This window comes from Periplaneta americana, chromosome 1 (assembly GCF_040183065.1).
Source record: "Periplaneta americana isolate PAMFEO1 chromosome 1, P.americana_PAMFEO1_priV1, whole genome shotgun sequence".
NCBI lineage: Eukaryota > Metazoa > Arthropoda > Insecta > Blattodea > Blattidae > Periplaneta > Periplaneta americana.
Window position 1 is genome coordinate 904,055 of NC_091117.1, and position 13,774 is coordinate 917,828.

Consider the following 13,774-nt stretch of genomic DNA (forward strand, 5'->3'; position numbering starts at 1 on the left):
AGTTCTAAGGTCAAACAAAATCATGGCCTCCTATGTTTACTAGTAAAATGCAATTTCTTAAATAAATGCGTAAAAATGGTTCGTTCTATTAAAAGAACCGAATATCTAAATAAATAATTTACATGCATGATATAAATAGTTATATATAATCAATCAATTGTACTTATGCAAGTACCGTATTATACATACTATACATTATTTTATAGAATTCGTGTGCTTCAACCCATGACACGCATACCACAGTAGGAAGCCTGCTGGGTAGCTCAAAGTAATGTTTGCTACAAACAAATTGTTTTAAATTAAATCTAGAGAGGCTAATTGTGGAACTATTGAAAGAGGATTAGTCATTGTCTATCAGAATCAAAAAATGAAAAAAGTCCCCTCTTTCTACCAACATGACAAAAGTATGCTAGAAAGAATGGACACACTATAGGTGCATATACCTAGCATATACACGGTTCACCTTTTCTTTCAACTTTACGCATTCAAGCAATGCATGAAAGATTGATATTTAATATTAATTAATACGAATATATATACGTAGTGATGATTACGTTCAAAACGACGAACCATGTAGACACAAAATCTTCATGCTTCTTAATTGAACGCGCGTTTTAAACTTGATTCTTTCAATATCCCTCCCAGATTGCATATGTACGCGCATGGAAAATTGAACCATATAGATGTAGCTTATGATTCAGCAGAAAATATTGAGGCACCCGTGACCAAAAATTTGGGATATTAAAAAACGGGGCGCTGATTAACACACAATATGAGCACTCTTTCCAGGATCCATGAACAAAAATGACAGAATATAAAATGCTTTGTAACAAGATTATGAGCCACAGTCGAATGCTAATGATGTTAGTAGTTAAGCCATGAACTAATGTAACTTGTGTGACCACACCCAATGACACCACTTCCCTCCGCTACAGTAAGGGTTGGTAAGGTTACTATTCTTTAAATGTAGGAAATGTAAAAGAGTAATAGAAAGAAGGTTTTCGAAGATCTGAGGAAAACAGGATACTTACTGAACGAAATGTAATAGAATTTGAAAGCTGGATATGCCAGCAGTACGTATGACTTGCTGCAAGAGCACACTTGCTGTGCAGTGAACTTGCAAAGATTCAACCCTTGCTGTGTATAATGTGTGAAAGTGTTGGTAGGCTTTAGTCACAAGCAACTGGAAATTGATGGGTAAGCAATCTGAAGCAGCTTGTAAAGAATTGTAGGCCTACATCACATGTGTAGGGCAACCAACATCTACCAGATTGTTTACTGTGTATTGTTGTAAATTACAGAATAAATTGTTTTTTCCTTCCCTCTGTGGACCACCAAATTTTGTATTGGTGTTATCTGCAGAAACCTCTACCATTTTCACCATAATGAAGATATCTGACATGGACAGGAACCAATTTAAAGTCCAGAGTTTTAGATACTGTACCTATCACAGTGTCCACCTTGAGTAGTGATCAGCATGTCTGACTGCGAAACCAGCAGGCCTGGAATCCAATCCTGGTTGGGACAAGTTGCCTGGTTGAAGTTTTTTCCGGGGTTTTCCTTCAATCCATTAAGAACAAATGTTTGGTTACTTTCGCCATCATTATCACCTTATCTTCGACCATCCTGCCTACTTCACACTCATATGTCATCCAACCTAGTGGGTGTCCCAACCTCAGTACAATCGGCTGCATTCAACATCTATCACTACTGACATGAATGGGCATTTGCAGTTCATGAAAACCCTGCTAAGCTGCATTGGAAATGATTGCCACAACAGGGTTGCCAGATTCTCTGATCAGGAATCCAAGACAGGAGATGATACTGCATACCTTAACTGACTACACATTTGAATTACCAGTTAGTAGCCTAATTAAAACTTACGCCATTCATTTATGTATTTCAACTAATTATATGGGGCCCAAAATTTTAAGTTTGTTACATTTTTCTAGATTAAGAAATTTCCTTTGAATTAGTGATAAAATCTACAAAAATATTGTCATATTACAACCTGATCTATACAGACAAAATGCATGATACAGTATTTAAATCCTATTAATAATAAATCAACTTCCAAAGGGAATAAAGATACATACTATAGCATTATCATATTATTTCAATATAATCCATGACGATGATAGGTTGAACAGTCTCGAAAAAATGAATAAGGAATTTTAACAATAATTTTATAGAAATGAGCAAAAAATGGTAGCAGTATTTATTTATTTACTTTTTTTGGCATTCCGGAACAAATATAATTCGACACAGGACACATCATTAAAATCCAGAACAATCCTCGGAAATCCAGAACGTCTGCCTGGGTTATCTCTATGCAATGCATATGTCACTGTTGATAGTGATTCATTTGTCAGATGTCTGGCATCCCTTTGGTGCTATTCAACCAGTGGCATATACTGGTTAAAGGGTTTGGGCTACCGCTGACCCTATTATTACACAAAATATATCTAACAATTACTTTAATTTTAATTACTATGGTAAAACTAATAATACAAAATTATTACATTATGTTATATTATAAACTTTTTCTTTTGTAATTTCCTTGGGCTACCACCGGTAGCCCGCAAAATACGCCCCTGTATTCAACAGGAGTAGCCTACATGCCGGCACCAGGTTGCCCTTCCTCCTTTCCTCACCCATTCCCTACACTACACTTATACGAACACTTACACATGCTCACCCTAGTACACGACATAACTATTCACAGATACACATCATGCATAACATGACCTGCCGAAGTGGTGTGCAACTTGAAAATGGGTCACAGTTCTGCCATCTATCCGCAGTATGCGAAACCCAAATCGCGCAAGTGAAGTAAATAGGGATCAGATACACACACATAAGCATCTAGTAGCTTGGCAATCTATATTTGGGATGAAGTTATTTACAGGGTGGGAAATATTGTCCAATGGCAGTGCAGCATTCATAATTTTGGATGGACAACCCTCCATACATTTAAAATTGTTATGGAAGTATATTATTATTATTATTACTAGACAGGCTAATGTTTCCAATATTATATTATACTATTGATAGGCATACAATTAAATTCCCATTTGCGTCATTTATACAAGAAAAAAAAAACAATCAAGATGAAGGTAATATTTAACGAAATATTGTTTATTCAAAACAAAGAAACAAGTTGTGTTTGCTTAGGAAAGTTGTGACCTAAATAATATACTGAATTACCAAAGTATTCTGAAACTAGTTGCAAGTGCAATTTCTATACAGCCTATGTGCTGACGCCTACGTGTTGTTGCCCTCTTTGACAGTAAAGATAAACTTTGAGGTTAGTGAGAAGAGTCCATGCCACAGTCACAATTCGCATTACTGTATTTTTTGTTCTTGTAATGAGGCCCATGCACTCGAATGTTAAACTGGCACACTGCAGTCACAATTTTGAGTTTTGTTCCCTCTGTGTTATCGAGTAACTGCTCTACCTTTGTTTCTTGTATTATAAAGCGAGAGATGGTGATTATGTAAGCTATCGATCAAAATTAGGACATTCATTAATGTTGTTAATGATCTCTGTAAGTTATATTTTCCATTCAATCTGATTTCCAGGTCAATATTGAACAAGTTCATCTTCTGGCCCAGTATCTGGCATGGAGATGTGTTGGTTACACTGTTCAACTGCTTCATTGTAGCCAGAGGGACGTACTCTTAGTTGCCTTTCTTTGCTTGGTCTCTTACTGGCAACAAATTGTCTTTCATCCTTTAGACACTGAGCTGTGGAAGAAGATCCTCTCTCTGAACCACTCTTTTAGATTTGCATATTCCTTCTCTTTCCTGTTTATGTTTTGAAGTGTATGAACTCGAGGAGAAGATACATTTCCTATATTGTCTCTGTTAAATTTTTTTTGCAGTCTTTGCCCCTGTCTTAGAAGCTACACTTCCATCAGGCATATTAATGGCTTATAAACGTTTGTTTGTTACCCTCCAACTTTGCTTGTTTAATGGGATATTCCATCTATCCGTGTTCCACAACTCTGAGTGTTAATGTTTCACACTAACTTTATCTGGTGAAGCATTCCGAACTTTGCTGTGATTGTGCAAAAGGTGCAGAAGTAGCAATGGATCTTCAGGACCGGTACTGTCTGTTACCTTCACATAATTGTTTAATCTATGTCCTGTTTTTCTGACTGTACACGTGATCTTCCTGTTTCTTCATTTTGTGTAGTTAATAAACGTCTCTTCTTTCTTCCTGCTGCCCAGACTTATCTGAGACTTCTCGTACTTGTATTTCATTCCTTTCAAATGCATTTCTTTTTAATTCTTTGCCTTTTAACTCAAGTTCAGCTATAATTTCATTGATCTCTCCCACTCCTTCCATGAGCTGCTCCACGTGTTTCCTCGACAACTGTAATGTACCTCTCGCATTTCTTCCATGTGGACATCTGCACGTGCCATTGTCATCAGCCAGTGTGTGTTCTTCAAGAGCCACAGCATCACTAGGATTCGAAGCTTCTGGTATTTTTGTATCAGATTGACATTCGTCACTTGAATATTTTGTATCTGCACAGAAAAAAGACGATTCTATATCTTTTTCAAAGGTCGTATTATCTTCATATCTAGAGCCCTGAATCAAGTCAGATGTTACAGAACCAGATATTGGAGCAATGTCATCAGCTTTTCGTTGGTTATTGTCGTTAATCTGTTCCTCAGCAGACGGAGCATCAGTCACATTACTATTTGAGAGAGCTTTATTCTCTGCACTGTTTTTGTTACTTTTTGTAACTCGTTTTTCTTTTACATGCTGCTTATCTCTGTCATACTCTTCTAAATTAAGTTCATTTTCTACATATGACGTTCCTCTGCTTCCCTCTCCTTCCACTTGAGCTTCCTCTGTGTATCCACCATTCAGGAACTTTTCTCCTTGGTTTGGAATGTTGCTTTCATTTTCTCTATGCCTCTGAAAGTCATTTAAACTATGTAACATGAAGAATTCGTTTATATCATCATCCACAGCAGAAAAATCTTTATTATTTTCATTATTATCTACCTCTCCATCTTCATTTCCAATTGCAAATTTGCATATGCCATCTTCTCTGTCAACATGGTCATTAACTTCTCTGACATCAGACTCATCATGTAATGAATTACTTTCACCACTTGCTAATTCTTGCACGCTCTCCCCATTGTGTGATGTGCTTTCCAGTAGTAAACAAGAAGTAAACAAATTCAGCTGTTTATTGTTGCGTGGATCATCAGATTTCTTATGCTTATCTTCTGATTGTAGTCTTATGTTACCTTTCTCAGCTGCATTTTCTTCAAAATCTTTGTCCTGTAACTCTAGTTCAGCTATAATTTCGTTTATTTTTCGCACTCCTATCACAAGTTGCTTCACCTGGATTTTTGACAACTGTACCATATCTCTTGGACATTTGCATGTGCCATTCTTATCAAATGGTACAACTTCACTAGATTTGACACTTTCTAATTTTTCTACTTGGAAGAGATGTTCGTCATTTGAACGTTTTATATCTGTAGAGATAGGTAGTGAGTCTCCATACGATTTCTGTTCTTCTTCTTCTTCTTCTTCATCATAAGTGTCGTGTTTCACAGAGCCTTGGATTGAACCTGATGATGCGGAGGCAGAAGTAGCGGTATGCAAATCTGTTTCAGTAACTGAATTTCCAAGCTTCCGTGATTTGTTCAGAACTTCTAATATGAAAGATTCGTTTACTTCATCACCTGCCGTTGAAGAATCCTTATGTTTACTCTTTTCATCTTCCTCTTCCTCCTGTTTTACGAGTGTACATTTGGATATTTTGTCTTTCATCTTGCTTTCGGCCTCTTCAACCAAGTTCTTTTTGCCAGTGCTTTGTTCACCTCCTTCCTCTTTTCTGTCCACATGAATCATGAGCTTGTAGTCATCTAGTTCCCTTACAGAACTTTGCTTTCCATAGAATGAATTACTTTTATCACTTGCTAATTTTTCCAAATCTTCTTGTAAAGCTTTCTCATTACTTGACCTATCGGTATCTTCACATTCTGACGAAAAAGAAGAAATTATATTCAGTTGTTTACTGTCGCACTGATCATCAGATTCAACATACTTATTTTCTAGTAGTAGTTGTATGTCATTCTTTTGTTTAAAGTCTTTGTCCTTTAACTCAAGCTCAGCTATAATTTCATTTATTTTTTCCACTCCTATCATTAGCTGTTCCACGTGTTTTCTCGGCAGCTGTACTGTATCTGTCGCATCTTTTTCAAGTGGATATTTGCATGCGTCACTATCACCAGGCATTGCACACTCATCAACAGTCACAACATTGTTAGGATTGGAATCTTCTGTATTGGACTGACTTTCACCACTTGAACATTTTGTATCTGCAGAAAAAGATGATTCTGCATCTTCTTCTTCAAAAGTAGTATTACCTTCATATTCGGAGCTCTGAACTGATGTTATGGAACCAGATATTGAAGCAAAATCTTTAGTAATGTCATCAACTCTGTGTTCGTTATCGTCACTAAGCTGCTTCGTTTTGATGTATTCTTCTACTCGTGACTGCTCTTGCTCAACGACAGCATGAGAGCCATCAGAGTCCTGAGTATGAGGAAGTTCAATGACGTCATTACTTGAGAAATCCATGCTTTGGTTTACTTTTATGTGCTTTTCATCTCTGGCCTGTTCAGCCTCTTCTTTATTGGTGTGTGTTAGACCTGTAGTTATGAAGTGTGCACCACCGCTTTGTTTTGATCGAAGTAGGTTCACAATTTCATTTACTTGGTCTATACTTCTCATTACTTCCTCTACCTGCATCCTTAACACCTGTAATACATTCTCAATATTATTAATATCTTCTTCCAGATCTCCTGAGTTCTTACAGCTTGCAACTGTATTTATGTCATTCTTCCCATGGTCAGTATTGTTCTGTCTTTCGTTTGCAACTGAATGACTGGCATTCTCCCGTGCAGCAGTTTGCAACACTGACGGTTCCACTTCAACATCACACTTGAACACTGCAACCAGACTTCCAAATGTTGTTTTTTCAATGTCACGTTTTTGTGGTGTCAGTAAGTTTCTTTCTTGATCACCTGTTATTTGCATCTGTTGGGACTCCTTGCGTGGACAATGTACGTAGTCCCCCTGCTGACCAATGTCATACTGCTTTACTCCATTTTCCAGGATTGTGCCATCACCTTTCGTTGCATGGATCACACTTGATAGTGATGTAAGAAATTCATCCATGGGTGGAATTAAGCTATTACAGCTGGTATTTCCTCGATCTTCTACTTGGAACTTCTGCTTAATATTCGAATATTCTCCGCCATTATCTTTGTTAAACTGTTCAACGGCTCTGTCTTCTGAGTCAGCTCCACTAGACACTGGAGGTCCAATCATTAGATAACGTGAATCTTCACACTTCTTCACATTCGAGTCCTCAGCTGGACGTTCAACAGCATCACTGTTTGAGGAAATGATATTTTCTGCATTGTCTTGGTTATCTTCCTTAACATGTTGTACGTTCTGTTTTTCAGATTTAGATCGATCTTGCACATCTGACTTGCTGACTCTCTCTTCTGCCACATGCAATTTGTTTCCAGTAAAAAAATCTTTCTTTGTTCCTTTTATATCCTCGTGCCCACGCCTTGCACACATGCACAGCTTATCTTCTACATGATTTTTTAAGTCTTCATAGATGCTGCCCAATTCATTGGAATTATTAATTTTCTCTTCTCTTAATTTATTTTCAGTGTTTTTTTCATGTTCTTCTATCTCAATATGCAGAGAGTCTATTTCAACATTTTTATCAGTATCTTTTGCACTCACATGAAAGGATTTTTCATCTTTGTACAGCAAATGACTCTCATCCGCTCTTGACCACTGAGTCTGTTGTTGAGGAGGAGGAGTTTCACTGATATCACTAACTGGCAGGACCGTATTTTTTATTTCTTCTTCATTGCCTCTCAGTTGCTTCATCATTTTATGTACAAATTTACATTTGTTATTCATATCTATAAGTTTGAAATCTTCAACAGTTGGAAACTTTTCCATGTTTTCTTGTAACCTTTTCTCATCGCTTGTGATTTGAAGTTCTAGAGAAACAGAAGTCACATGATCACATATGGTTTTTGATGTTGCAAGTCTTTCCACCTGGCCTGCCTGGTTACAGTCACTCCTCTGATCAGAGACTTGAGAATCTCTATCACACATCATATTCTTTTCTAGAGAACAAAATGTGTACTCAGTTTTTCCAGGCACAGGATCTGTTACATACACTTTGTAGGAAAATAAATGCGAACAATTATCACTGCAGATTATATCAGAATGGCTATTTCTTTTTGATATGTCGGTTCTTCCACCACGTTCCAAGTTAGCAGACATTACTGCAGTGTTACTAGTAGGCCTACTCAGTTTGGAACCTCTTTTAGCACCATAAAGAGTTTTAGCATATTGTGCTCCGTTGACTTTTTTAGTCCGTGTATTTACACATGTGCTGTCTTTAGATGTAGTACCATTTGCGTTGCAATCTTGTGATGATTCAGTTCGTTCACTTTCATCTTGTAGTACAGAGAACTCACACTTGGCGCCAGTCATCTTTGTACAATGTGATGAACTTTCTGGTTTATGAGGAGTTTTGTTTAGTGCATACGATTGGTCACACCCTTGAGCAAGTGCAGACAGAAGCAGCTTCATCCCTCCATCAGTAAATTCTTTAGTTCGTACAATAGAGTTCCCTTGGACATCTGAATTTATATGTAGTTTACCACGTGACTCAGTAAAATGGCGTCTGATTGCTTTGCATTTCCAACAAAGCCTGTCTTCATGAAATGAATTATGAAATCGTTTCTCTACTTCCTGTTTATTAAAATTCTGAATCTGTTTAAGTTTCTCGTCAAAACATGCATCACACTGATGGTGAGCACTTGTATATTTTTCATTGGCAACACTTGAAGTAGATTTCCCTTGAACACATTTTGCATTACAATCACTATGGAAATTTACTTGACAAGAGGGAGCAAAGCATTTGTTTAATTTCACAGTTTTGCGACCCTTACGTTTCTTTTCAATATCTGACATGTTAATCTCGTGACATAAGCAGGTCACATCAAAAGATCTGCGTAGTGGGGGGCTCTGTTTTTTTAGTTTATCCCATTTCTGATATTCAAAGGCTGGTGCAGAAGATGCGTAGTGTCCTGTGTCATAATGGCCTAATTCTGGCATTCCTTCTGCCAATGATTCTTTGAAAGCAAGATTCTGTACAACAGTTCCATTCTTTACTTCAGGGCTGTTGCCTACATCTTCATCCAGCTGTTTATTACAGCCACAACATGTACAATATTTTCTGTCTGTGTTGTCACTCGATGTAAAGTGATCTGAACTTGACTTATATGATTCACTACGATTCGAAAGTGAAGAATTGTCTTTCACAACTTTAGTTTCTGGTTTACTTCCAATTCTTGTACTGGTGCTGCCAGTAAATTCGGCATGTACTGATCTTGTGGAATCATTGGATAAGCCACTTTTACTGATCTCTTCTTTATACGACACCGCAAATGTTGGACTTAACTGTGCTATGATGACAGGATTGTCAACATTTGATCTGTTATATTCATGACTCCCCACATCAAAGTAATTACACAGGTGGATCATCTCACCATCTCCATCTCGATCACGGTCTTCATTTAATTGGAAAGCATCAACACTGTCTGGCTGATTCATGTTATTGCTATTTTCTGGAATATCTTTCCTCATATAATCTCCTAGAATCTTCTCTGCATTTTGCTTCTCACAATGCGAACAATCTCTCTTCAACACTTTCTTTTTTCCAGAAGAACACGTGCTACTACAAATGTCTTCTAATGGAGTAAGTTCCTCAATCAGCCTTGGTACAGGCTTTAACAATTCTTCACTGGAGATTGCATCTGGCTCCTCAGGATCTTCAATCCACTTTATTCCTTGACTGTGATGAGCTTCATTACAGTTACATAGACATTCATAAATATTTGTGACATGATGGATTTTATGTCCATAACAGCTATCAGTCCATTTATCTTTTTGTTTCTTGCTTTTTTTTTGTAGAAGATTCCGAAATGCTTAGCATTTTGTTTAAGAAATACATATGACATAAGCTACTATAAAATAAGTGTTGAATATATGAATTTAATTACACTTAATAATTCTATATCCAGTCTCATACTTACTGCCGTTTTTTGTTACTGTTTTGATTGTATTTGTAAGTATCCACACCTGAGAATTTTTATCTATACTTACGATTCATTTGCAGATTGTATAAGACAACTACTTAATGTTCACACTTCATTATCCTTAATAACATTTTTCTTTTTTTAAAATGGCTACTAAACATGCTACATAAAGATTTTGTTTCATATTATCCAGTAAAGAGTCAATGATTTTTTCCGATGTACACCATGTAAGGCCTTTGAGTATTTAAGTCATTTTTTAATACTAATGAGATGTTTAGAAATTTTGTTATTGTTTTGATGTTCTACATTTTTAATATCTGATTATTTGACAAATTACACGCAGGATAATTTTTGTTGACCTGTAATGATTGTAGTACCATGGAGGAATAAATTACATGTATGTATATATATATACATATTCCTCCATGGTAGCAAAATGGTAGTGTGGTAGTACCGTACGTGGCTAATGTCTTTCTTGTTAGCCATGTATCACAGTCTAGTATATACAGTCGCGAAGCTCAATACGTAGTAAATATGCAAACACTAAACAGTTGCTCACCACTAGGATCGCTAATATCACCTCATTACAGGCAATGCAAAATAGTACCGTCACAGTCTATTGTTTCTAGCACCCTCAAAACTCAAGCTTCGTGACTGTATATAGTAGACTGTGATATTATGTCACAAAATGATTTCCTCACTGTCTGATTTAGTCTCGTTTGAAAAACATGTGTTGAAATTTACCTTCAAAGTATAACATAATATACCTAGTAATATAAGCATATGCTGCATATAATGTGGCAGCAGCAGTAGGCCTTACATTATTATTACTGCTTACTTATCAATGGCTTTTAGAGAACCCGCAGGTTCATTGCCGCCTTCACATAAGCCCGCCATCGGTTCCTATCCTGAGCAAGATTAATTCAGTCCCTACCATCAATCCCACCTCCTTCAAATTCATTTTAATATTGTCCTTGCATCTCTCCCCAAAGGTCTTTTTCCCTCAGGTCTTCCAACTAACACCGTATGCATTTCTGGATTCAACCATATGTGCTACATGCCCTGCCCATCTCAAAAACGTCTGGATTATTATTATTATTATTATTATTATTATTACTATTATTATTTTACATTTCATATACCAGTACAAATTATTACAATTCTTACTTCTTTCTGGATAGTATTTCGTTATCTCATTTTCATTTGTTGCTCCAGTCTGCTGAGGGAATTCTGTTGTTTTTCTTCTTTTTTTTTTTTGGTTCATCAATTATTAGCATGTTGTCGTGGTTTTCGTATTTTTCCTTGATAGATTAATTGCTATTTTGTCTGTAATCCTAATATAGTCAATGTTATTGTAGACTGCACGAAATCATGTATTTCGACATTGCTCCATGGAAGAAGTCTCATTCTGAAGTCTTGCATCATTGCAATGTTACACATGCTAGCAAAACTGACAACAAATTATTAATTGAATTTGCTGCTTATTGTAAAAAATTCTGTACAGTCAGAGCCACCATCTATGTAGATGGCTCTAGTATAGTTCGATGAAAAAGCAAGAGGGCCATGAAAAAAAAAAGTTTATTTTAGTGAGTCTAGTTTCTGATGTTTCCATCATTGTTTTGGCTTATATGAAACAAAATTATTATGTATTTGCATTTTTATCATTACATAATTGGTGACCCCAACATGATCAAGTCCAGTTGTCCAGTTTTAGTTACAATCTTGTTTAGTTACAGTATGGAGCAAAGTAGCAACTCATCCTTGACTGATGAAGCTGTAAAACATATTACAATTTCGACATTTTGGAAGAATATTACAACTAGAAGCTGTTTTCTCTGAATCCCACATAACTTTTGATAGATTACGTAATAATACACATATCAGTAATCAGAATAACTTTATTTCTCACACAAGCCAAAACAACAATGAAAACATCAGAAGGCAGACTCACAGAAAACAAAAAGGTTCATTTGTTTTTTCGTGGCCTTCTTGTTTCTTCACAGAATCCTACAACAACTTAGAAACGACATCTATTAAGGAGTGTAACCTACTGTGAACTGTATGCATGGGCCACCACCTGATAGAATGCATCTGATGGCTGCTTATATTGCTTACTCATAAGACAATGCTTTCACTGAAATAGCGTATTCCCAAATTTCAATGATACGTTGCAGCACCAAATATACCTTGGTCACTGCATGTAGGATTGCCAACCCTCCCGTATTTCCCGGGATCTCCCTATTTGCCCCTAATTTTTAACAGTCTCCCAGCTCCAGTATTATTCTTCTCTTCGAGCATTTTTCTCCCTTATTTTTGCATCTTTAGGATTTTGCCATGAATGATGAGGATTTATATGATGAATTTTGTTGCTCAAGAGATGCATTAAATAAAATATGCAGTCTTTGTAGAAGGTAATACTTGCCAGAAATGGGTTTTAGTGCTCACCAATCTAAAATCAAACCATGCTAATGTTATAAATTTGGAAAAACTGGCTAGTTTTGTTTCAAGCATAGCCCTACCAAGTAGTAATGCGATACAAAGAGGAAGTTTCACCTCAGAGTTGAAAACTGCAGTCGACTTCAACTATTACGCAAAACAAAATGTCTCAAAATACTCTTAATTTAAGCCTAGCTGCCGAAATGTAGAAAAGTTGTTTTTTTAGTAACTGAACCGAATAATAGTCTATTCTCTATGTGAAATTTTCTCGATTCCTTAGTCTCCCGTATTTTCTTCAAAAAATGTTGCCAACCCTACTACCTGCATGTCTGCTTCAAACTATGGGGGGGGGGGGGAATTGTTCTACCTACTTCGTGGCAGTGTGACATATTGAAATGTGTTACAAATAATAATCATCAGAAACTTTTATAGATAAATTCGTGAAACCTCTACTTAGTAATGTAGGGAAGTTTTGACACAGAAAAAGTTTTCTGGTTTTCTTGTTCGGCAAAATCCCTTTCTGGAAAAGCACTCAAGCTGTAAGTTCCTGGGGCGCTAGTTCATTGGATGACAGGTGAGACTATTTCCTTTTTCTTCCAAGGCTGTAGTAGGACTAGCTTCACCTCCTAAGTGATGCAGTCACACTTCCCACACCATGCTTACAACACTTGGTTTCAACTTTGACATAAGTACTACCAAAAATAGAGCCCACTAATTGAAGCGTCGGCTGGAACAACATTGTAAGTTACAAAATTTTCATTCAGCGTGTTTCCATGTGTATGTCATGTTACCTTGCTATAGTCCTTGGCTTGCAACTGTCCATCAATGCAATACGTGAAATTTGTCCAATCAAAAGTTTGCTACCCTGGAACAACGTTGTACGTGTACACATTTTTTCAGCTCCTGTAAATTTTACTAAATGTAACTTATAACCACAGTCTACTATATAGTCACGAAGCTTGAGTTTTGAGGGTGCTATAAACAATAGACTGTGACGGTACTATTTTGCATTGCCTGTAATGAGGCGAAATTAGCAATCCTAGTGGTGAGCAACTATCTAATGTTTGTATATTTACTATGTATTGAACTTCGCGAATGTATATACTAGACTGTGTTATAATGTTGTTCCAGCCGACGCTTCAATTTTTGTAACTCTCTTTTCCAC